Source organism: Candoia aspera, chromosome 5 (assembly GCF_035149785.1).
Source record: "Candoia aspera isolate rCanAsp1 chromosome 5, rCanAsp1.hap2, whole genome shotgun sequence".
NCBI lineage: Eukaryota > Metazoa > Chordata > Lepidosauria > Squamata > Boidae > Candoia > Candoia aspera.
Genome location: NC_086157.1, coordinates 105,642,973 through 105,669,810, shown reverse-complemented (window position 1 = coordinate 105,669,810; position 26,838 = coordinate 105,642,973). Strand labels below are relative to the sequence as shown.

At 42.4% G+C, this 26,838-nt stretch overlaps 1 long non-coding RNA gene across 1 annotated transcript in view; it reads left to right on the top strand.

Moving 5' to 3' along the window:
* The first annotated feature begins 5,315 nt into the window (after positions 1–5,315).
* Positions 5,316–26,838, top strand: part of LOC134499248 (uncharacterized) — a 47,548-nt gene continuing 26,025 nt past the window's right edge. Inside the window, exon 1 of the long non-coding RNA XR_010068110.1 lies at positions 5,316–5,449. This is a non-coding gene — a long non-coding RNA (uncharacterized LOC134499248). The remainder of the gene's footprint in view (positions 5,450–26,838) is intronic.

Here is a 26,838-nt window from a genome sequence, read left to right as displayed (position 1 = left end):
TAAGACAGCACTGAATGAATGGTGGTTATGACTGGTCCTTGGAGTTCCAGCTGTCCCAGCACCCCTGCAGTCATGTGATCACGATCTGGGCACTTGGCAGCCTGTTTGGACTTACAGCTCATTGCAGTGTCCCATGATCACTTGATCGCCATTTGCAACCTCCCCCAGCCCCTCTGTGCTCATGCCGTGCCAGTCACTCATGCACTGTCGGGCACCCTCCCCAACTCTCTCCGCACTACCCTTGTGCACCCTCCCTGATCCTCCCTCATGCACCCTCCCCAACCCACATCACACCTCTTATACACCCCCTCGCACCCCCTCTCTGACCCTCTCCCACACTCCTGTGTTCCCTCCTGCTCCCTTCCCCACCTGGCAGTGGCCATTTAGCTGCCTGCTGGCCTGGGACTTGCAACTTCCTGACGGCTTCCCCACTGATTTGGGTTGTGGGAAGCTGGCAGGAACTTGCCTTACCTAACGACTGTGGGATTCGTTTAACAACATCAACTGGGACTGCAGGGGTTGCTGTTGCTAAGCAATGCAGTCACGCTTTACAACCGCATCTCTTAGCGATGGAAATTCTGGTCCCAATTGCCATCGTAGGTCGAGGGCTACCTGTACTTTAATCAAGGAAACCACCCCCACTATATATAAACAGAAAGCAAACCCCACACTCACTAGTGCTGATGATGTTACCTAGTCGGGTAATAAAACGTCTACAAGCAAACAACCAAGCTCAGAGAGCACCAAGGACTCCACAGTTCAAGCTAGAGCTACTTACATTCTCTTCTGTTGGCTTGGGAATTCTGGAAAGTGAAGTCTGCATATTTGGAAATTGCTCAGGTTGGGAAACACCGAGGTATAAGCTTAATCAAGAGGCAGGAGACAAGTCTTAGGTAGTTTGTCTCATAAACAGCAGCTCGGCCCAGGTGCCAAGAAACCTGGGAAGAAGCATTTCAAAGCATTCAAAGATCCTCTGCCTTAATAAGCTCACTATAAATGAGGGCTGAATATTCCTTTTGAAGTTTGCAAGATTCTGTATTTACCTCCAGACTAGCATTTAAGATAACCTTACTGGAGTCTGGGTTGTTCTTTCTTCCTTGATCTTGCCCAGCTGCGGGGAGCTTGACAGAAAAGCATCTGGTGAGGTTGGAAAGAGAGTTTGCTGAGGGCCCCGTCTTTGAGGGAGAGCCACCTATAGGGATCCTGGGTGCAAGCTTTTGCAATGGTGGCCCCCTTTCTTTGGAACGGTTTGCTCCTCCAGTCTTCCTCCACCTCTTTAGGCTTCCAAAGCATCATACATAGCTCTCTAAGAATGCATTTGGGGAGGTGGAAGTATAGTGGGATGGTGTTGTTATGGTGTGTGGGCCGTTTATGTGTTCAATTTTTTATTTTTGACTCTTGTGGCATTCTGTAAGCTGGTCACAAGAGCCCATGGAAAGTGAGTCACATGAAATCAATCAAATTAAATAGATAAATGAGGCAGGCTGTGGAATGCCTTTCAAAGCCACAATTGGTGCTGTTCTGTGTCGTATCAGTGACTCACTGAATTCAGTATTATCTGTGCCACCTGGCAGATTGATTTTGTGGGTTCTTCCCACATTGTCCATTGCCTTGTTTTTTGTAAATATTTCCACAAATCATCTGCTCTTCTGTTAGGGTGTGCAAGCTACTGTATTGTCAGAAGGTCACCTCGAAATCACATGAACGCCAGCATATGGATGAACTCATATTTATAATGCATTGCTATCGCTTTCATCTTAAGCTTGATTGCAATTTAATCAGGCCAAAACCCAGATAGCATTCTAACTTGAATTGAAATTAATCTGATTAAAATGATTGACTATGGTTGTTGTTTTTTTCTGAACTAGAGTTTTGTACATCTGATTATTCTTTTAGCTGATCGATGCTTTTAGGATTGCCACCTTTATTGTGCAATCCTGTGCCTGTGTCTTTTAGTGGCAACCTGATACGCCACAGAACAGCCTAGGATAGGGACCCATAGCCTCCAGAGGTTGATGAACTACAACTTCATTATATATATTATATACTGGCACATGGAGAATGCTTAGTCAGGGAGGATGGAAAGGATGCCCAGTTGATTACAAATAAATACATTGTTAAAGTGTAGACCCAGTTGTAGCTAGATGCATCCTACAAAGAGCTGAGGAAGACCTTCTCACCTCTACTCACCAACCAAAGAGAACGGGACTGTGTGGACTTGCTCATGGTCACTCATGCTCTTGTCACTTCCCAATTGACTACTGCAATGTGCCCTACATGGGGCTACCCTTGAAGAGTATCCAGAAGCTTCAGCTGGTCCAGAATGCAGCTGCGCGGGTTATTTTTGGTGCCCCTAGGTGGGCACATATAACACCGTTGCTGCTCGAGCTGCACTGGGTGCCAGTTTGCTTCTGGGTCCAATTCAAGGTGTTGGTTATGACCTTTAAAGCCCTACATGGCATGGTACCAGGCTACCTGAGGGACCGTCTCATCCCCATAATATTGACCCGCCCCACTTGGTCAGGCAGAGAGGGCATGTTGCAGACCCCGTCAATAAGAGAATTCCATCTGGCGGGGTCCAGGAAGCGGGCCTTCTTTGCAGTTGCCCCCGCCCTTTGGAACATCTTGCCCCCAGAGGTGAGACAGGCGCCTTCACTGCCGACCTTCAGGAGGGCCCTGAAAATCTGGTTTTGCCATCTTGCATGGGGCGGGCAGGTGGGCAACCATCCATGGGGTTGGCTTGCACCTTAGAGCCCCTCCCACCTGATCAGAATTTTTAACCTCTTGGATTGTATACTTCCTTATATTGCATTTTATATTTGTAATTGTTTTTATAGATTTTAATTGTTATTATTATAGTTTTAATTTTATTGTAAACTGCCCAGAGTCCCCCTTTTGGGGGAGATGGGCGGTAGCAAAATTTGAATAATAAATAAATTGGATTACTGCAATGTGCTCTACATGGCTGAACTTGAAGATCATCCGGAAACTGCAACTGATCTAGAATGTGGCAGTGCGTGGAGTTCTGGACGCCCCACGGGTTCTTCGCATTACACTGTTGCTGCGCAAGTTGTGCTGGCTTCCAGGATCTTTGCCTGATTTTATGTTTTTATCCTTTCTAAGGAAGCCATGCTCAAGCCCATACTTTTATAAGTAATAAATTGAAGCATAGAAACATACATTAGTATGGAACCAATGCAGAGAAAGTAGAAATACTACTTTCTGTGACTTGGAATCTCTACTTCTGTTGATGTAGCCTGATTCAGGCATTTTTGAAAAAAATCTGATCAGGCTTACACAGGCAAAGTAGGAGCACTGTCAAAACTTGTTCTAGCTTTGGGCTTGCCCTGGCAAAGCAGGAGTGAGCTGTAGGGAGCACTTTGCCTTGCTGGTACAGTATGAGCAGGAATGCTCTGGGCTTCACTTATGCTTTGCCTGCAGAAACCTCAGTTCCTTATTTTGTTAATCTGATAAAAAAAAAAACTGGACTAAATCTTTTGTTTTTGCAGCACATTTCTCCAGAGATGTACATTTTCATTTGCAATTTGTACAGAGGATTGGCAAACCCTTTTCCCCAATATAATTCATTTTTGTACGCTATTTTTCTGCATGTGTATGTTTTTGTATAGCCTTTTCTCTAAGATTTTTTTTAAATTGGCAAACGGCACTGCTAAATTTGAAGAACTGAATTTTGAATGATAAAGTTTTGGTTTATGTGCCGTTTAAAAAATGAGAGAAGTTATAACTCAAGTACAGACTAAAGAAATTTCTTTAGTGTAGTTCTGGTGAGGGGCTGAGATTAAATCACTATATAGTACACTTTATGCTGTTTCAAAAATTACAAAAGACAAAGCGCAATCTGGACTGTGATAACATACTGTCAGACTGTTGAGTTTTCCTAATACAGGGTATAGTCCAAAGAACAAATGCTGCTTTGGTTTTAAAATCGGGGAGAGGATGTGATTATGTGTAAATAAGTGCAAATTAAAACAGACCCAAGTGGGCTTTGGGGAATGTAGAACAAAAGCTGTGTGGTTGTCTTTTTTTAAATGAGAATACAGTTGCTGCAAGTGAAACCCTGATTTGGCAAAGGTGCCTTTAGAATTATTGGTTCTTCCTGCCTCAGGGAGAAAATTGATTTTAGATGGCCCTTTCTAAGCGCAAACATTGTACCAAGAAGTGGCTTCAGGGATTGCTTTTCCTGGGAAATCTTGCTATCCTGGCTGTGCAGTAGGAACATCACTGTTTCTCCTCATGGAGTCTTGATCAGTTTAGAGTGGTACACCCTTGCAGTGTGGAAGAATACACTACTTTTGAATGGCTAGGAACCTTCCCATGAGCTCCTTCTAGAGGTGTCTTTTATTCCTCACTGCATTTCCCGGTTGAATACTCTTAAGGATATGGATGACTTGCTTGGATGACTTGACTTGGATTTTAAATACCATCAAGATATTCTTATATGGAAGATATATTGGAAAGAGGAAGCAAAGTTGAAATGTTTGTAGATGAATGAACAATGGATCAAATCCATGTTCATTCATGAAAAATATTTCCCAGTCTTTGGACAAGGCGTTCTTTATGAGCTTACCCTACCTTGCAGGATTGCTGTATGAAACTCCTATATGTCAACATTAGAAGAATGGGATGCAGAGATGAGAACTTTTATTCAGAGGGAATTCAGGGGAGGTTCCTGTCATAAAGAAGGTTGAAACAGATGATCTAAATGATGGGAGTGGCTGTGAAAATGCCATGCAGGGCACAAAGTTAAGAAACTTGACATTGGAGATGCTGGTCATTCCCACTAGCTGCAGCTAGATGCCTGCAACATCACTTTCTTCATCTTCTAAAGTAGCCATATCTCTTGACTGGCTTCAATTTATTGATTCATTTCCAAAGTGGCTTTTGGGCATTGAACCAATTGCTTTATTTTTCATGGCTCTCTCTTGTGCTACTAGCAACTTTGCACTGAAATCCTGGCTTGTTTGGACATTGTGGGAAATTATGTCAAACTTCATCTAAGTAACAAGCCTCCAAAGTAGCTTATGGGATAAGTAATAAACAAGGCAACATCTGCCCTGAGATGTATGCCTAAAATGCTTAACACAAAAGGATAAAGTGGTGAGGAAGGCAAAGGAAACTTATATAGCAGTTTTAAACATTACCACTAAGTTGTGCCTCTTCACTTTAGAATGGAGCAGGAGCAAGTTATGTCTTAATTAGCAATCATTATTTGGCAAATGCATCCCCCTGTTTTGCACTTTTTTATTTTTCAAGGTTCAGCTAACCATTGTTATATTATTCTTATCGTTTGTTTTAGACACTGATCGAGCTTTAGCACTTCTGGAAGATTATTGTAAGAAGCTAAAAAAGCCAGAGGAGCAGCAACTGAAAAAAGCCATTAAGAAGGTGATGGGCATCTTTAAAAGCAGCTTGTTCCAGGCATTGCTAGGTATGTGAATGAATGCTTCTTTTTCATGCTTTTATGCTTCATTTACTTAGATGTTGTCATGGATGGCTTTTGAAAGGGGTCCCCTTCTTGAGGTGTGGGAATGCTGAATGCTGTTTGGCTAGTTTGGTTTATCAACAAATAACTATGAGTGATACCCTCCCATGGGAGGCAAGTCTTTTTTCCACGCTGCTAATGCTCCCTTTTCCCATTGCCATTTGCTTTGTGAGAAAGGTCACCAGTTCTCTAAAGGAACCAGTATTGAGGGGAAAGAAAATCTTCTCCCATTGGAAAACAACAGAGGAGCCAGAGGTTCTCCAGCTTTCCCAGAACCACGGTCCTAATCCAGCTTGCAGTTCCCTTGCAAATGCTCTTTGCTGAAAGCTTAAGGAGGCTTAATACTGTTTCTTGGTTGATGCTAAGAGTTGCTGAAGGGATGATTTTCAGAGCCGCTTGGTGGGAAATGGACTGTTCTGCTGAGTAATTTCCTATGAATTATTACTGTCAAAGTTAGGGAGGGGGCATATCCATATTTATCCGGAAGATGCTCCGAGTTTTATAAATATTCCAACAGAATTGCCCATTGCCAGGGATTTCTCTGAGAAGAAGAGAGGCGTGGAAGCAGCTGTTACAAATCTCAGAGTGTCCATGTTTGCATAAACACACTTAACCAGATCATTAAGTGACCCAGGGTCTGCTTTCATGATAAGCTTGCTTGGTTATAAGCATGACTTCTTTTTATATTTGGGTGAGTGTGCCAACCTAGTCCCTTTACTGTAGTTAGTTTATAGTTTAGTGTATTGTGCAAACTGAGAACATGGGTCTTAGTAACCAGATTGAGTCGATTATGTAACGCAGCCATTGACTTCTGTGGTCAGAAGAGAAGTCCTAAAATTGTTGGATAGGAATTTGAGCATCCATAGTATAGCAATACCTGTGTTAGGATCAACCCCAAAATCGCAGCAGAACAATAATGAAGCTTTGGAGTTGTGCAGAAAATGTCCTTGGGAACTTGGATCTGGGATTTACCTCTTGGCAGAAATGACACAATAGCATCTGGTTTCCTGTTGCAGATTTTAATGCTTCTAATCCTGGACATTGATTCTCTGCTAATTCTGTGATAGTGCCCATAGCTGCTTCCTTCTTTCCCTTCTCCAAGGCATGGCTTCTGGGAGAGGCAGAAAGGGTGGGAGGGTGTGATCCAGAGATAGTAACAGTAAGTGCCTGGAGAGGAGTCAGCAAAAGCAAAGTGGAAGTTACTTGTTTGCAGGTTTGTTTGCATCTCGATTATGTTCCCAATCATTCAACAGTACAGGTAGTCCTCACTTAACAACCATTCATTTAGTGACAGTTCAGACTTACAATAGTGCTGGAAAATAACCACTGATGACCAGTCCTCATACTTATGACCGTCACAGCGTCCCTGCTGTCATATGATCACGGTTTGGGAGCTTGGCAACTGGTTTGTATTTATGATCATCACAGCATCCCGTGGTCACATGATTGCCATTTTCAATCTTCCCGGCCAGCCTCTGGCGAGCAAAATCAGTGGGGAACTGCCTGATTCGCTTAATGACCAAGTGTTTTGCTTAAACGCCCATAGTGATTTGCTTAGCGACTGCCGCAAAACAGGCCATAAAATTGGGTCCAATTCGCTTAATGACCGCTTCACTCAGCAACTGAAATTCCGGTCCCAATTGTGGTCATTAAGCGAGGACTACCTGTGCTGCTTTCACATCAGATTGTTGTAACAGCCCTCACCTTGGAAGCAAAAAGTAGCAGCAACTCTTGAATTTCTCTGGATCTACAATGTACAATTTTGAAATGGCTTAAGTCTATAAATGTTTCCTCTTCACAGAAATGCCAGTAAGATACATTGGTAGGAATAATTGGGGTTTTGTTCTTACTGTTCTGTTTGGATAGGACTTAGTATTTTTTCTATGGGCTAAACATTTTTAGAAGAAACCAAAAAATGAAAGGTTTGAACCCAAACCTAACTTCCTAATGCAAAAATGAATTCAGAAGATCATATTTTATCAAACCAAGATTTTTATACATACGTGGAGCTTTTTACTTTTATTCTCATAGAGAGGAAAAACTTTGAAATTTGTTATTAACCATAGACCTGCATTTGTCCAACTGGGAAAACTATAATGATTGGCTTGTAATAATTATAATAACCAGGATATTAATTCATGGACAGCTTAATTAATATCCTAGCTTCCTCCAGTTCTGGCACCCATGTTTTTTTCCAGTTTAGACGAAATGGTAAAATACAGTTAAGTACACAATTTCTGGTTTTATAATGACTCAAGTAAAGGAGTTGCACAAATGATGGAAAGGTTTATGTGTCCCTTGGCTTATTGTGATTGTCCGAACCAACTTTTATGATGAAAGAATTTACCTACTGAATCAGCAAGCTGGGAAAAGGAAAAGTGGTGTTGAAGGTCAAAATACATGTATTTGTTTTTCTTCTTGGAACGAGCTTCCTTCATTCCCATGGTGCTTTTTAATACTATTAAAGAGATTGAAATGGAAAAGCACATAATCTCTTATCATAAAATTGTTTTGCAATTTAATGTCTTAGAGCTGCTGGTTTTCTAAAGTAGTTGTTTGAGCATATTCCAGGCTGTAGGATAATGCTGTTGCATAATCAATAATCAGGTTTGGTTACGTAATTTCTGTTTTTAATAATCATGCTTCTGACATCTGTTTGAGACCATTTGGGGTTGATGGCCATGTTAATGTGCTTGCATTTCCTCTCTTCCTTTTAAAGTTCTGTTGTTGCCTTTGGAGATTATACCATAAATGATTTTATCTCTAGGTTTTAAACCCTGCCTCCTCACACAGTTTTTGTGTTGTGACATAACATCCAGAAATTTCCAAAGAAGTATATCCAAGGCCACTTTTTAAAAAGTTGGCTTCATTGGGGACATGCACAATGTTCTGTCAGAGAAGATCCCAGTCTCGGAATGAGTTATGAGCTCTGGAAATAGTCCAGCCTAGACATGGGCCTAGAAGATTCAAAATAGGTTTGTTTCAAAGTCAAACCATTTTTGGACCACTCAAAACATCCTGTTCCAAGGTTGCTATGGCCTGTTTCGGGGCTGGCATCATCAAGGGCAGAACATTTTTGCATACCGCTATATTTCACTTTAAACAACAACAAAATATTTAGGGACATGGGGATTAAATCCATGCCATGCCACATTAGACTAAAGTAAGATTGGCCCCAGCCATTTGGCTCCCTGAAATGAAAAACAAGATGTTGTTCCCTTTCTGTGGGCCAAAGACATCTGAACAGAAACTTGGATCTTTATCAGTAATAGTGGGATAATGCCTTCAGAACCCTAAAGAAAGCGAAATAGTTGAGGGGGGCACTGCACGGTGCTCCCTCCTCCTGTTGCTACCTCCTAGTGTCAGCCATCTCAAGGGCTGCTGTGGGTTTATCCCCAAAGGTCCATCTAGCTCAGCACCTTCTTGTTTCTCGTTGTGATTTTCCCCATGCTCTTGGGAAACTCACAGGTAGGAAACGGAGATGGCACCTTCTCAGCACCTGATAAGCGGAGGTAGACTTCTCTTGAGTATGGAGCATTTAAGACAAATGGGCACATCTAGCAGTTTTCTTTCTGGATTGGTCTAGTGTACCTTTCACACTGCCTAAATAGTACATCATACCCTGGGCATTTCCAAAAATTGAGAAGGAAGATTAGATATTCCCTCACACACATATTGGAGAAGAATTGTATGGGAGTTTCCCCATTGCTACCAATCATTCATAAGAGGCTCAAGCATGTATCAAGGATACATCTTTTTTTTAAGAGAAGGAACTGTCTATATGTTTAGTGCGTTCAGATACACAGTGAAGACTTGGAGGGTTCATGGTGCTCTCATGTTGGCAACATGAACTGTGACATTCATGTTTTCCAATATGGAGATCTCATCTGAATTTTTTAGTTAGATCTTACATGCCTGTCAATTATAATCAAAGCCTTTCAAATTTTTGTTAAGAGATTAGAAGCTCACCCGAACTCTTGAGGGCAGCAGGAGGCATGGCTGGCTTTATAGAAACATCAGATTAGTCGTGGCTGAAAATTTCATTTCAATTCAGGGGTGTGTGTATGTGGGGGGGTGAGGTTTGATTAAAAACCTCTTTTTTTAAAAGAGATGAAATACCTTCTGTTGAAAATCATAACTGATACTGAATTTTGGCACTACAAATCTAGAAGGTTGCCATAATAGGTTGCCTCATCATGGCTTACTGTGCTAACTGTGGTTTGTTTGATAATATGTGCTTAAGCAAACCATAGTTTAGTGGATGTGCAAACAAGGTCAAAATGCATGGGAGTGAGATTTTCAAACTCTTCATGAAAATACAACTGTAAGGCAGTTCTCCTTTTTTAGCTCAAGCACAAGATGCTTGAAGATTTTTTTTTTTTGCAAACTCTGCTGTAAAAAGACTTGATCCAGAACTCCTGAACAAAATTTAATTAACTTTGGATTATGCACCATGCAGATTTTTGCAATGCAGTTCTTGCCATCCAAACTTCATGTTTCAAGAAAAAGTATATTTAGAAATGTAAATGCTGCAAGAGAATCTGTTCAAAAGACAGGAAATTTCGTATATGTTCTTTTAAAAATAATTCTCAGATTAATGGGGAAATGAGGCAGAATTGCTTTATGAATTAACATATGAAAATGAAACATCTTAGTTTGATGATTATGGTTACATTGGTGTAAAAAATGATGATGTTTCTCATGCAGCTAAGAAGCAAATATTTGTATAGATATAAAGACAGATATATAATAGTACTCCACTTCCCATTAAGAAAAATCCCAAAGGATATTTTTATTATTTAGAAAAGTGCAGTGTTTTTCAGCTTACAGACTAGTGCTCCAAAGTGAGAACAAAGGAAACAGATTGGTGTGAAGAAGGGAATGTGTAATGCTATGTGCGACTGTATTTGCACAGAATCATCCTTATGAAGTACCATTTTATTTTGAGTGGGGAATTAACGTGGCACAAGGAGCTGTAATCATCTTATGCAGCAATGCTATAGTTTTTCTAAAACTTGGATAAATCCTGTCTTAAAAGTATAACACATTTCCTGTACATTAGCTTTGTTCGTGTCATTCTGTGACCTCGCTTGTATTTTAAAGCTGGAAAAGAATGTATGACTTTTCTAAATGTCTAACTGTGAAATAAGATTCTAGAGTTTCAGGTGTTTTTTTTTTTTTTGGTGGTTCATGATATTTAGCAAAACAGATCAAAACAGCAAAACTGCTATAATTACTCATGTGTTACTGTGTCATCAAAAAAATGAACCTGGAAAAGGAAATTTTAATGCTGGTGATGAACTATACCAAGAGTCAGTTTGACATGCATATTTATAAACTGGATTCAATTCATGTGAATATTCAATTGGTCTCTTGAGTAGAATCACCCATTTTTTAAATTGTAGGCATACTTGAGATTTTGCAAATATGCTATGGGCACTCTCCCAATATGGCAGCCACAATGGTCTATGGAGCCAATCATAAAACACCCATTTACTGGGAGATGAACTAGCTAGATGTGAGAACTGGTCCTCACGCTATCAGAGTAAAACAACTTGACAGCAAATTGGATGATTATCAAAACAAAGAATAAGTAGAGGCAAGGGATCCTGTCTAAAAGTGAGGGGTGTTAATGCTTTTGGTAGCTGCCTCAGACTGAAAGCAAGTTTCTCACAGAGCCTTCGTTGTTAAGTTTTATTGAGCTGTAAGGGTGGGGTTATAGGAATTTAATCAATTATTACTCATATACAGAATAACTCCCTGGAGAGAAGAGTGGGAAGGAGAACTAAACATAAAGGCTTTGAACACTGAATCTATGAAGCTGCTGAAATAATTTGATTTGGCATCTTGCTTTCTTCAAGAATTCTTAGGTATCTCTTGGATTACTTGTGAGCTTGTCTAAATGGTTCATTTCTGTCTGTAGGGATGTCTGAGACTAGTTGCTCTGAAGCATGCTGTCCAGCCTTGTAGGATGCATCTCATCTTCGTATTTTTTTCTGGACAGGTGATCCCCCTGTCAGTGATGGTTATTGCTACCCACCATTTCATTTTCTACCAACATACCTTGAAATCTATGTGGGACCCTTTGACATTGGTGGAAATGTAGGCTATGGTATATATTTATTTGATTTATATTACTGCCCCTCTCCCCCAATGGGGGACTCTGGGCGGTTTACAGTAAAAAAGATAATAAAAACATCTAAGCCTCAGTCACAGTTTTAAAAACATAAATAAGATAATAAATATAAAATCCAAGGGGAGATGGAATCCCGATCAATAGGGGTGCTATGGCATCAACCACCCCCAGGTGGAGCTGTTACCCTCCCCATCCCAAGCAAGGTGGGGACCAGGTCTTCAATTTCTTCCGGAAGTCTGGGAGTGAGGAAACCGTCTCAACTCCAGTGGCATGATATTTCAAAGGGCAGGTGCCGCTGCAGAGAAGGCCTGCCTCCTGGACCCCGCCAGATGCAATTTCTTTGTTGATGGGGTCTGTAGCATGCCCTCTCTGCCTGACCGGGTGGGGCGGGTTGATGTTATGAGGATGAGACGGTCCCTCAGGTAGCCTGGTCCAGTGCCATGCAGGGCTTTAAAGGTGATAACCAACACCTTGAATTGGATCCGGAAGCAAACTGGTACTCAATGCAGCTCGCATAACAGTGGTGTCACATGTGCTGATTTCACAGCACCCATAACTGTCTGCGCCACCGCATTCTGGACCAGCTGAAGCTTCCGGATACTCTTCAAGGGTAGCCCCATGTAGAGCGCATTGCAATAGTCTATATGGGAGATGACAAGGGCACGAGTGACTGTTTGGAGGGCATCTCAATCCATGAATGGGCGGACCTGGTGCACCACCCGAAGGTGTGCAAAGGCCTTCCTGATCGCGACTTCCACCTGCTCTTCGAGCAGTAGTCACGAGTCCAGGAGGACCCCCAGGTTCCACACTGGTTCTGAATGGGGCAGTGCCACCCCATCCAGAACCAAAGATGACAGCTTCCTGGAAGCCGAGGGGCTGTCAATCCACAGCCCCTCTGTCTTACCAGGGTTCAGTTGAAGCCTGTTGTTCCCCATGCAGACCCCCACAGCCCCCAGGCACTTGGAGAGGGTGGTGACCGCATCACTTACCTCACCCGGGATGGAGATAAATAACTGGGTATCATCAGCACATTGATGATACCTCATCCTGTGGTGACGGATGATCTCACCCAAGTAGATGTTGAATAGGAGAGGAGAGAGAACCGAACCCTGCGGCACCCCACAATGGAGGGGTCGAGGGTTGGATCTCTCCTCTCCTATCACCACCGATTGGGAATGGCCCTGGAGGAAGGAGGTGAACCAGGGCACCCCCAATCCCCTGATCCACCCCAAAAGGATACCATGGTCAATGGTATCAAACGCTACTGAGAGGTCCAAGGGAGCCAGGATGGATGCACTCCCTCCATCCTGCTCCCTCCAGAGATCATCCATAAGTGCGACCAATGCAGTCTCCGTCCCATATCCTGGCCTGAAACCTGACTGAAAGAGGTCCAGATTGTATATGTTAGTACTTTGCTCTGAAACCTTAGCTTCTCATTTTTTAATAAAAATTAAATAATTTGAAAGACTTGAAATCAGATAGGGCAGAGTGGATGAGTAATGTTTAAAGTGGATGAGTAATGTTCAGAATATTATCCAAACTTAACCTTTTCTGGAAAATCCATTCCACATTTTTTCATTTTCCACATTTTTCATCAATCATTACTCCATATCCACTGGTGATGTTTGATTATAACTGAGCTTCTATTAGGCTGCTGTTCTTTCCTTTTTCCCCTAAAAAATATTATACTTCTTTGAAACTTTGAGATTTCCCAATCCAGCTGATACGTGCTATCTGTGAATAGCTGGTGCTGCTTGTATAAAGATGCATGTTCAGGAATGAGTGAATGCAAGCAGCGTGTGAAACTATAACATCAAGTCCCCCAAAATCTCATATATTGTTACATTGGTCTGATAACAGCTATACTGAAATGAACAGAAAAAATATGTGGGGATCCTTCATTTTCTCACTAATTTCATCTGTGGATTATTGTGATAGAATGTCTAACACAGTGTTTCTTAAGGTGTGGTCCTAGGACCACTGGGGATCCCCCAAGACACTCTCAGGGGTCCGTGAAATCAAACTTATTTGCCAGCCTATGTTGAAAAATAATACAATATTAAAATCCCATCAAACATCACGAGGAGCAGTCCTGAGAGAAAAAGGTTTAAGAAACACTGGTCCAACACACTCTAGGAAAGTCTGGGTGGCTCACCACATGAAAAACCTGTCATAAAGTGATTCACAAAAAGAAAATTTTCAAGCAACATAAAAGTAATAAAAAAGATACCAGTCACCAAAGATAAATAACAGTCACGATGACACCAAAACCATGCTCCAGAGGCCAAAAGAAGAGAATAATTTTTTCCTCTTTCCTAAACAGTTTGGGGGTCAGAGGGAGGGGAAAGAGAATTTAACAAGGCTGGGAGGGTGATGGCAAAGGCGCACTTCTGCCGTAATGTGCCCCAAAGCAGTCATGGTTGGTGTGGGAAGGAATGAGTGACATCCCTTCCCAGTTAGAATGCACAGGGCAAGAAGACTTGGCGAAGGTGGTCCCAAACGTGCTACATTTCTCTCTTGGTTGAGTGGGATGCAGCTGGTCACACCATTATTCCATTAAAGACTCTTAACAAACATCAGGTAACAGCATGGGGGTCATTCATGTACATCAGTAAATACCAGTTATGATAAGATAGCAAGACATAATATCTGCCCTTTTCATAACCAGCAGCCTTTATGCTACAGCACACCTGATTTGCATTCTGGTAATCAGTCTCTCTGTGCTTATAGCTGATTAGATAGTTTAGAGACAGCTAATGCATAAAAAAGAAAAGAAAAGAAAATTCAAACCCTGATTAAGAACTATTATAAATTGGTGAAATGACTTCCAGATAATGCTGTGTGAGACAATGAATATGTGCTGATGTGTTGCTGGCTCTGCTGTGTGCTACTTCGGAGGAGACCTGAAACTTGCTGGAAGGTGTCATATCCTATCAGCCCTTTGAGGTAGACCAAAGTAGGAAACCAAAGTTATAAATGCTAATACTACTTTTATTGTAAGGTTATAGTAACAGAATCCTCAAGTCTGAACGTGCTTCCCCCCTCCGTGCCTTTATCTTTGTGAGAACTAGGGAGGGTCATGTCTGAGACCCTTTCTCAAATTACATTTCCACCTCTTGGACTCAAATTTCCTTTATCTGTCCGCTGTCTTGCTGTAGCTCTTCCTGCTGTTCCTCAAGGTTATTTTTTCTGCCCTTTACACATCCTTATATACAGTATTGCCTGAGTTTAGTGGAGCAAAATGCCCACCAACAATTGTTACCTAGAGAAAAGTTAATAAGTTCCCTCTCTCTTTAAATTGATTTGGATGTTTATAAAATTCTGTGGCCTTCCTAATAATTCTGGAGAAGTACCTGTTACATTAGGTCTGGATGCTGATGTTCACCAGGTATCATCTGTAACTTTGGCCTTTGTGATTGGTGTTCATCCAATGCTCACCTTGTATTTTCAATCAGTAGAAACCAAGCACTTCTCCAAGGAATCCTTTCAGTAGATAGAGCAGAGGATGCATATATGGAACATTTAAAAAGAAAACAATGGTGGATTGCCAGCAAGAATCTTTGGTTGTCCCTCAATATTTCCACGGATGTCCTTTTCTGAAAATGGTGTGCTCCTTTTCACCAAAAGACCTGTTTTTTTTTTTTTTAAAAAGCAAAGGCAAGGAGACCTCTCTGTTTCTATTGATCCATGTAGAGATGGGTACAAAAAAGGAGTTTGAGGTTATAAGGGAGATATAAAGGAGAATGTATGGTCAACCTGCAGAGGATAAGATTAATGGCAGAAATATGGTTTAAGACAGTGAGGCGGCTAAATCTCTACATTCTCAAACCAGCAACACTTTTCTTTTTCAGCTTGACAATTGGATCAGAATTTAATTTCTGAAAGTAGTACAATTTAAATTAAACAACTTCTGCTCTGTTTGTTGAATAATAATAATAAAAAAAAGGTTTTGTTCCCCTCTTCCTCTTTCTCTTGGGGGGTAGCTAACTTCTGAGTAGATGTGTAGGTATGCATCGTAAATCTTTATTGATTTAGAACTCACTGAAATGAAGGTGATTTTAAAGTGCTTAATCTATACCCATGAATTGCTTGCTGCTGAACGATTCTCTTAATTAATCTCACGTGATTGCAGAAAGTGTGGGTTTCTGGCCTTGATCACGATACAAAACTTTGCTCAGCCTTTCTCCAAATATAGCCCTCCCTGGCTAATCACATGAGAGTGGGAAACAAGAAAAGTCATCAAATCCTATTTTTAGATAATCCTGCCTTTCTTGAAATGCTGCTGCTGACGTAATTCAAGAAAAGATACAGACTAATAGGTGAAAAAAAGTGAGGCAGGTCATGTGAAAGCTGAGTGAGAAATAAGCCTGTTAAACAAGTCCCTTTCATAGTGAGATGGGCGGGGTATGAATTTAATAATAAAACTAAAAATAATAAATAAATAATGAAGTTATTTATTTTTATTCATGAAATGGAAGAAAGGAACTGCAAACAAAGCCTTGTGAGGAGAGGCTAAAGCAATTAGGCAGGTTTCCCTGTATAGTGACTTTTCAAGTACCTGAAGGGGGATCATACAGAGGAAATCCATGACCTATACCTATATAACAATTCTCCATAAACATTTCAATAAATGGTAGCCATATTTCATTATGATCCACTTAAAAGTTAGGAAAACAGTTTGATTGTGGAATCAGTTCATAAAAAAGCTGGTGAGCTCCCTTTTGCTGGAAGTGTTCAAGCAAAGATAGGATATTTTAATCTGAGCAGGGGGTGGATTAGTGGGCTTAAATGGCCGCCTCCACCTCTGTGACTTTGGAAGCTGTTATCCCCAGATTTGTGGCGGGGAATCAAGGCTGAGAGAATTCACAGCTGATATTTCAGCCTTTACACCACCCTTCCCCAACTGGGGCCTTTCAGATAAGTCAGGCCTGCTTCTGGGAGAATTTGGGCCAGCATATTCCCTAGAATTCCTGGGAGTTTCAGAAAAGCTGATCTGCAGGGAGAAGACTGCCCTGTCCTGTGTCCAGCCTGCAGGAGTGTACTTGATATGTTTTCTGTGACAACATTGTTTTTACTAAAACAGTAGCTTTATCTGTAATTTCTTACACTTGCAAATTAGATATGGAAGCTTTCCTGGTAAATTAAGATGGTTTAGAGCAGTGTTTCTCAAACTTGGCAACTTTAAGATGTGTGGATTTCAACTCCCAGAATCCCCAGCCAGCTTGCTGGATGGGGAATTCTGGGAGTTGAAGTCCACACATCTTAAAATAGCTAAGGTTGAGAAACACTGGTTTAGAGTGACATCTTGTGGTTGTTTCTCATTGGGAGACATTCTTACATACAGTACATACACCTGTTCTGATCATATTTCTCCCAAACCCTGATCAAGCTAGCTTCAGCAAGCATTGTAAGAGACTTGTTTTTCATCAACATTAATATGCTGCCACAGTGGAAGCTGCTTTCAGCTGAACCCCATTAGCCCATCTGATTCAGTATTGTCCATAATAGCTACATTTGCACAGCATGTCTAACCTCTTTACATTGCATTATATGCAAGCTCTGGGTTTGTGCAATACATAGATTCTGTTCCCACAACACGTTTAACCTGTGTTAAACTACTAATCAATTCAATTTTTTTACCACGGACAATTACACCAGGTCTAAAGTCCCAATTGGGCAATATGGTGTCTCTACTGACTTCCTTCTTTTTATTCCAAAGAACTTTATTATTTTTCAGAGTATAGTTAAAATACAAAATATAGAGTATAAAAAACCCAGACTAAAGAAAAAAGAAAAACTATAAAAGTGCAGAACAGAGAGAAAATAGAAACAGAAAGTGACTTCCGACCTTCTCCAGTACAGATATGATATGAGTGCATTTACAAATATAACAACCATAATGGTACATTAGGAGACAGTCTTGCTTTATATTTGTTCCAAACCCTAGGTATGTGTAATGATTGCCTTAATCCAAATAAAACTCTCAGACTCAAAATCACAATTCAGGTTCTGGGTTTATTTAGAATAGAGTGCAAACAGGTAAAAAGCTGAGAATGAGAAAAGCGCACCTAAACTCAAACCAAATAGCATCGTTTCAAACATCAGCCCACCCCCTCCTTCACATCAGTACAACCCCACATTCCCAGGTGCTCCTAACGAGCTCTGCTGCTCAACGGGCAAAGAGACCTTGACATTTCAGCGATAGCCGAAACACATTCCTCCTGGCACAGATCAGCACGTCTCCTGTACAAGGCTCTCAGCAGCACCCTCCCAGCCAGCACATGTATCAGCACTTTGGCAAGTAAACCGTTACGATGCAGAAACACCGCAATGGTGAACATGACAGTATGGCACTCCTAACACAATGATTTTTAAAATCCTTATTAACTTTAACTTTGTCGTACCACAAATAGGCATGCCACCCAAATCTCAGTGTGTGTCCTTCAAGTTGTAACAGCTTCCTGTTCTTCAAAGTTATCCATTCTTTCATCAAAAAGAACTGACTTTCTTCAGGAGGTACCTGGTATCACATGAGCCTTTTTGCTGTGACAATGCTGGTAAAGCTTTAGGATATACCAGGTCTTTTGCCAGAGAAGTAGGCATGGTTTGACCATAACATCCAATCAGGGTTTGGGAGGTGTGTTTTGTGCTACCAGCTTCGGCAGTGGATTCTGTAAATGGCGAGGGTCACTTTTTCAGCCTCTCTTCACTTCAGTTCTTTTTTTTGTGTTGGAAATTCTTGGCTTTAGTGATCTGGGTTACGATCCTCAACTTTCTGATTAATGACTTTTCATTCTTTCTGTGTTGCCTCAATCATATGATTCTGGGTGGCTTATAGTAATTAAAAAGCATAAAACAACTAAATTGCAATAAAAGGATAATATGTCCAGCTGGTAAACTATAATATAACAGCGATTCCCAATAGATTAAGATTGAAAGAAGCAATCTTCTATTTATTTGTTGGCCTCGGACCTAACCTCACCTTATGAAACAGTACATGTTCTAAAATCTAACCCTGGCACAGATTCAGGAAATTCAGTTTTGTAACCTTGCTTTCAACTTGGTAATTTGGTGCTTTGGCTTGCCCTGATGCCCTCCACCTTTGCTGGGTGCCTCATTTCCTCTTAGAAACATAGAGTTGGAAGGAACTTTAGAAGTCATCTGGTCCAACCCCTGCTTAGGGCAGGATCCACTGTAGCATCTCTGACAGATGATCATCCAGCCTCAGTTTGAAGGCCTCCAGTGTAGCAGGCTATTCCAGTGGAACTATCTGGAGTTTCCTTCTGGCCTTTAGCCTGAACCAACTTCCTTTTACTTTTAACTCGTTCCTTAGTGCTATCCGTTCTGTGTCTTCTATTTCTTGCTCCTAAATAAGATCATAACCTTTAGTTTTTTTAGGTCTGGCTTGTTTAGTTTTTGTTCCTTTTGCCTTTTTGGTGTTAGGGATCTGTAGAAGTATTGTTTTTTGTTGCATGTCTAGTTGACAACCAGCATGCCTAACCATTAAGGTACCCTGGCCTCATGATCAATGCCTATACGTTGTTGTTTTTTTGCATAAACTACCAAATTCTGAGCAAATACAGGATTTATTTAGAGTCAGTTGCAATATACATTCCTTCTAGTTACCTTTCATATTCCATTTGGGTTATAATGAAATTAGGCTTTCAGTTTTATATCGATTTCATCATGAATGCACATTAACCTACATTTTACTAAGCTAAAATATTTTTTTTCCATTTTATTTCATATTATTCTCTCACAATCCTTCTGTGTTTCATCTTCAATCACATTAACATTTATCTAGGTGCGAAATGAAAAACCTACGGCCTTTGAAAAAACTTTTATATTAAAAAGGGTTTGTATTAAAGCAATCATATCTGTTTCCAGGCTCAAGATCTCTATTTACATCAGGAAATTCAATAACAAAATTTTATGGGAAGGAGAGAATCATGTTGAATTTGCCTAGACTGTAGCTGTCAAAAAAAAAAAAAGAGGCTTCTTTCAAAACCAACCTAGCTTAGAACCCTACCAGCTCCAATCACAAACAGAATTAAACTTTTCTTGATTCAAACTTAAACTTTGCAAGAATAAATCTTGATATAGAAGGGAGCTCTTTGCTTGGAGGCATGATAAAGTACAATTTGTCTCATTTTCACCTTCATTTATATATATACAGGTAGTCCTCACTTAATGACCACAATTGGGACTGGAATTTCAGTTAAGCAATATGGTTGTTAAGTGAATCTGACTCAAGTATACGACCTTTTTTGCAGTGTTCATTAAGTGAATCACATGGCCATTAAGCAAACTATGTGGTTGTTAAGTGAATCACGTGGTTCCCAATTGATTTTTCTTGCCAGAAGCCAGCTGGGAAGGTTGAAAATGGCAATCACATGACTGCAAGACACTGCAATGGTTGTAAATGTGAACTGGTTGCTGAGCGCCCGAATTTTGATCACATGACCGCGGGGACGCTGTGACGGTCATAAGTGCAAGGACTGTTTTTCAACATCGTCGTAAGTCCGAACTATTGCTAAAGAATCATTAAGTGAGGACTACCTGTATATATCTTTCCATCTGCTTGTTTTGTGAGTTTGGGTGAAGTTTTGGTCAAGTAATGGTAATGAAATTCTTCCCTAGATGCACTGAGGACAGAGATCCTGAAGTTCATAGTTAATGGGATTTAAGATCAGAACTTGCATGTTCTTATTTATTCATTTCTGGGTTAGATTTATATCCCATCTTTTGTCCGGGCAATTTAGGTGGTATATACAGTCCTCCCTCCTCCTATTTTCCCTCTCAGCAACAACCCTATGAGGTAGGATGGGCTGAAAGAGAAGAACTGGCCCAAAGTCACCCTGTGAGCTTCTGTGGCTAAGACTTGAATAGAACTTGGGTCTCCCTGGTGCTGATCCAATGCTTTAACCACTACACCATGCTGGCTTTCCAAGGAATTTACCCTTTTTGCCTGTCCACATCTAGATGTATGTATCATTCCACCCCCAAACTTTCCCTACAACAAGCCTGTGCGATAGGTCAGGCTGAGGGAGTGATTGGTCCAGATTCACCCAGGGAACTTCCAGGAGGGATTGGAACCTGGGTCTACCTACTTCCAGCCTGACACCTTCACCACTATACCACACTGGCTCTCGGGCTAAGAGAGGGACTGTGTCTGACCTTTGAAGTAGGCCAGATCAAGAAACAGACAGCATGGGGATTCCAGGAATGCTACTTTTGTGCTCTAGGGTAGATTAACAGAATTTTGAAAGCCTGTCCAAAACCTTCACTACTCCTTTTTAAAGACAGTGAGGTCAAGGTGGGGCTGTTCTGAGTCTCTTTTTCACACTTCCTCCTTTCCCAGAGCTGATTAATCATTTTTCCTCTCCTACCCTGTTCTTCTACAGCAGCCTTAACCTTTTGACCCTGGAGGAACCCTTGAAATATTTTTCAGGCCTCGGGGAACCCCTGCACATTCAGGCTCAAATTCAGGCCAGAGTTAAAAAATTATTATATTCGTTTAATATATAGGCCTGTCTATATGCATTAACAGGGTTCTGAAACTAAAAATAAAGAATGAAACCTACCTCTTTAATGTGAAGTTGCCCAAATTTGAAATAATTTTTAAAATAAATCATGATTTCCCAGGGAACCCTTAGTGACCTCTCATGGAACCCTAGGCTTCCACGGAACCCTGGTTGATAAACCCTGGTACTTGAACCTTCTTCTGCCCAGGTCAGTCAGTGCAACATCTTCACCATTTAACACTCAGGCCCAGGACTGGACAATCTGTAGTCTTGAGGCTCAGACAGTCCTTTTGGGGAGCTTCTCCCTCTTCTCTTGGTGCTGAATTTGGCAGAATGGTTTTCTCCCACTTTGAGAAACGGGAGGCATGAAAATGGTCACGTAAGCCTTAAAATAAACTTTTTAAAATTACAACAGCAACAAAACAATAATCAGGAAAACCCCACAGCTGCAAAAAATGCCATTAGAATGGGAAAGTCCAGCTTTGTCCCTGGCTGTGATATGGCTTGATTCATTTCTTGTAATTTTACTATCCTTTGGCCATCCCAACCCTGCTGAAAGGATGCCCTGGACCACCCCCTGTTGAAAACCTAAACACCTTCAAGCAGGTGCCTCTCCCCTGCAACTCCCATCCTGTGAAAAAGAGTAGATACTTTGCTACATGATTGGAGCACTATAGAAATAATGTGATAAAGAGATAAATCCCCAATACCTTTGTCTTTTTTCCAAGCATTTCCTAACGATGTTAATGGCACAGCTGTGGGGTGCACAGTGGTGCCACATGAATGCAGTTTTTTGGCTAAACAACCAGGTTTTAGTTGAATTTATCCATGGAGGTCAGTCTTAATTGGTGAGGGCATATTTGTTGTTTTTTGGAACAGCCTTTCCAGTAGTGCAAAATATGAAAAGGAAAGGAATTTGAAATGGCCCTTTTCTCTACTAATGAGAGCAGCCTTTGATGATGGGCTTGTAAAATTTCCCTTTTCCTCTGAGAGTCAGGAAGGGCACATGGTAATGTCCATAATTGGTTTGTGTAGCTTTCCCCAACATGGTGCCCTCCAGTAGTGTTGGGACTGCAAGCTTCTGCAATTCTCACTTGGCATGGAAATTTGCAGAGTTGGTTCTGAGAAATATCAGTGCATGTGGATGCTATAAAATTGGGGCAAGTACAGCTCAACTCAATACTGAAAAGCAGAAGAAAGGAAGGATTAATTCGCTAATAGTTCTTTAATCAGCTGACAGGGCAAAGGTGGAAGGTGGAAGGGAAAGAGCAGTTCCTTGCTATTGTCAAATCAGACTAAAAAACTGGAATTTATATAAACCAGAAGTTTTTGACTTGGATTTCATGCAACAGAGATAATGGACAGAGCTATTTCCCCCTTCCTTTTCCAAAAGGTAGATGGCATTTTTCTCTGTTTTCTTTTAAAGATATTAAGCTGACTCTAGGATAGTTGGGGGTGGGTTGGGTTGGAGGCATTAAAAAAAAAATAGAATGGACATAAGCATTAAAAAGGGAAGGTCTAATTTACTAATTAACTATAAAGCAGCACTTCAGCAGAAAGTGTGGAACCTGGTTTCTTATGTGCAGCTTTCTGAAATACAGTAAGTCTTCCCCTGTTGAGAAGCATTCAGTTAACAATAAGTATTGTTCACGTGATTGTTTTTTCTGCCCTTTAAAATGTCTTTATTCTACGCAGTAGCAAGTATAAATTGCTTTCCTGATGACATTATAACCAGCCTGATGATCCTGCAAACATTGCTTTAGTGAAGAGAAAGATACTGTTGAACCTCTCAACTTGAGCTTTTCTACCTGTCAGCTGGAATCCCATCACCAGAGAAGTGATTTGAAAAAGAACAGAAGAAAAAATATACAGACCACACAGGAATAGTTTTTGCCATTTCACATTGACTTGGACAACTTACAGTATTATTGACTCTTTGCTGGGTGCCAGTAAGCTCTTCAGAAAAATACACATGACCTTTTAAGGTAAAATTTTCTTCAAGTCAAGTTTGTCTCTTGGAAACAGTACAGAAATTGTTTGTCATTGCCTCTTTCTGTAATATATATTTATTTGATAAATTTATCAAATTTCATCACCGCCCATCTTCCCCAGAAGAGGGACTCTGGGCAGTTCTACTTTTTTACACGGGAAGGAGTGTGCCACCCTGGAAGCACAACTTACTTACTTACTTACTTACTTTATTTATTTATTTTCTCTGCTGCCCACCTTATGTACAATGACTCTGGGTGGCTTACAGATAGTAAAAAATCACAAACAATTAAATATAAATACATAAAAATACAAATATAAATACAAAATACAGAATATAAAAATATAGAATGTAAAATGTAAAATTCAAAATGGGAAGATCTTAACCTTGGCACCCTCATGGGGCCAACCACCCCCATGAATAGCTGTCCCCCCTCCCATCCCAGGCCAGGTGGCATAGCCATGTTTTTACTTCCTTCCAAAAGGCTGGGAGAATGGGGACCTGTCTTACCTCCAGGGGTAGCTTGTTCCAGAGGGTGGGTGTTATGACAGAGAAGGCCCACTTCCTGGACCCTGCCAATCGACTCTCTCTCATGGACGGGGTCCGTAGCATGCCTTCTCTGCCTGACTGGGTGGGACGCGTCGATGTAGTGGGGGTAAGGCGGTCCCTCAGGTAGCCTGGCCCCATGACATGTAGGGCTTTAAAGGTGATAACCAACACCTTGAATTGGACCTGGAAGCAGATTGGAACTCAGTGCAGCTCGTGCAGCAATGGTGTTATATGAGCCCTTCTAGGGACTCCTAAGGCTGCTCACGCGGCCACATTCTGCACCAGCTGTAACTTCCGGGTACTCTTCAAGGGTAGCCCCATGTACAGCACATTACAGTAGTCTATACGGGAGATGACCAGGGTGTGAGTGACCTTTCAAAGGGACTCCCGATCCAGGAAAGGGCGTAGCTGGTGCACAACAAAGTTGTGCAAAGGCTCCCCTGGCCACGACTGCCACCTGCTCTTTGAGCAGGAGTCGTGAGTCCAGGAGAACCCCCAGGTTCTGCACTGAGTCTGTCTGGGGCAGTGCAACCCCATCCAGAACCAAAGATGGTAAATTCCCGGATACCTGGGAGCCCCCAACCCACAGCTACTCCATCTTGCCAGGGTTCAGCTGAAGCCTGTTGTTCCCCAACCAAACCCTTACAGCCTCCAGGCACCGCAAAAGGGTGGCAAGAGCATCACTTATGTCACCCAGGATGGAGATGTATAATTGAGTATCATCAACATACTGTTGATACCTCTTCCCTTGGTGACGGATGATCTCACCCAGTGGTTTCATGAAGATGTTAAAAAGGAGCAGAGTGAGTACTGAACCCTGCAGCACCCCACAAAGGAGGGGCCAAGGGTTGGACCTCTCGCTACCTATCACCACTGATTGGGACCAGCCCTGGAGGAAGGAGGTGAACCAGCGCAGAACCACACTGCCCACCCCCAACTCCGAGTTGCCCCAAAAGGATACCATGGTCGATGGTATTGAAAGCCGCTGAGAGGTCAAGAAGAGCAAGAATGGATGCACTGCCCCCATCCCGCTCCTGCCAGAGATCATCCATAAGTGCTACCAAAGCTGTTTCCATCCCATATCCGGGCCTGAAACCTGACTGAAAAGGGTCCAGATAATCCATTTCATCCAGGATCCTCTGGAGCTGCAGCGCCACCACTTTCTCAACCACCTTCCCTAAAATGGGGAGGTGGGAGACTGGATGAAAATTGTCCAGAATGGTAGGGTCCAGCGATGGTTTCTTGAGGAGGGGGTGCACCAGTGGCCGCCAGGAACACTCTCTCTCCCAAGGATGAATTCACCACCGCCTGGACCCACCCACCCGTCACCTCCCGGGCTGCCTTCACCAGCCAGGAGGGACAGGGATCTAGTTGGCAAGTGGTGGCGTTTACAGATCTGAGAACCCTGTCCACTTCCTTGGGCCCAACAGGGTCAAACTGTTCCCAGAAAACCGGGCAAGTATGCCCCCCAGGCATCTCCCCAGACCCTGCACCATGTGTGGCATCCAACTTGGAACAAATCTGAGTGATTTTATCCTCCAGATGCTGAGAAAACTCCCCAGCATGGCCCTGTAGATGGATTTCTAGATCCACCCTCCCTAAAAGAGAACGGATGATCTCAAACTGAGCCATCAGACGGCATTCTGCAGACGCAATAACAGCGGAGAAATACTGATGTCTTGCCGCTCTTACCGCCGCAAGATAGGCTTTAACAGAGGCTCTAGCTTGTGTTCAGTTGAGTTCGGTCCTTGTCTTTCTCCAGCGGTGCTCTAGACATCTCTTAATCCTTTTCAGAACCCTCAACTCCTCCGTAAACCACAGGGAGTGTCGGGCTCAATTGGAGAAGAGTGGTTGCACAGGCGTGATCCTGTCCAAGGACCCGGCTGCCTCCTTATTCCAGGCAGCATCCAGGGCCTCCACTGGACCATGCAGCAGATCCTCGGGTATAACCCCCAGGTCCCTCTGAAACCCTGCAGGGTCCATCAGTCGCTGGGGGTGGACCAGTTGAATAGGTCCTGCCTCCCTGTGGAGGGGGGCAGCATAAGAGAATCTCAAGGTCACCAGGGTGTGATCTGACCATGACAATGGGGAACAGCTGTAACTCTACCCTCTGATCACATTGCCACTGCTCCGACAAGAAAACTAAGTCCGGTGTGAGGCCACTGTCTCGAGTTGGGTCCCAAATAATCTGAGTCAGGCCCATGGCTGCCATGGTGGCCAAGAACTCCCGAGCCACCTCTGAGGCATGCCCCAGGGATGGCAGGTTGAAGTCCCCCAGAACCATAAGCCTGGGGAACTCCACCGCCAACTCTGAGATGGCCTCCAGCAGCTCAGGCAGGGAGGTTGCCACACAGCAGGGAGGCTGGTACAGTAGCAACACTCCCAACTGTTCTTGGGAACCCAACTTGAAGAACAGGGTCTCACAGCCGGCCACTTGCGCAGCAGCGCACCTGGAGGCCAACAGAGACTCCCGGATGACAACAGCCACCCCTCCTCCCCTGCCCTGGAGTCTTGGCTGGTGCCATACCGTAAACCCAGCCGGGCACATTTCAGGAAGGGGCACCCCCGCTTCAGGGCCCAGCCAGGTCTTGGTAATGCATCACGAATGATAATTCATGTTTGTTCTCTGCTGATGCGATGTAATGGAAAGATTGATCAGAATTCTGTATGGCCAAGGTTTACTGCTGTGTTTAAAATATATTGACAGCCCCAGGATTTTTAAGTAATCTTGTATCCAAGAAGAGACCAGACCTAACACTGCTTGCCTTTGAGCCCTAACAAAATTGGTGGATGATGCTGCCATTTGCTGAGGCGCATGACCATTGAGCAAGTTACCATTGTCTACTATGGGGTCAGATTTTGCCTAGGGTCAGTCTGGGAACTAAGGCAGTGGCAGTGAGCAGACCAACCAGGAAGGTCATAATTTGAGGAGTGAACAGGATGAGAGAAATCAAAAGGAGTGGAGTCTAAAGCCATGCCAGGAAGTCAACAGGAGCCTCAATGGATATTTTGCAAACTGAAGACAGGATGCTTGGACCGAGGTACAAGTACTGAAGTTTGGACTTTAAGAGGTCTGGTGGAGAGGGAGTGGCTTTTGAGTACCGGAACACCATGAGGTCATAATCAAAGATCTACT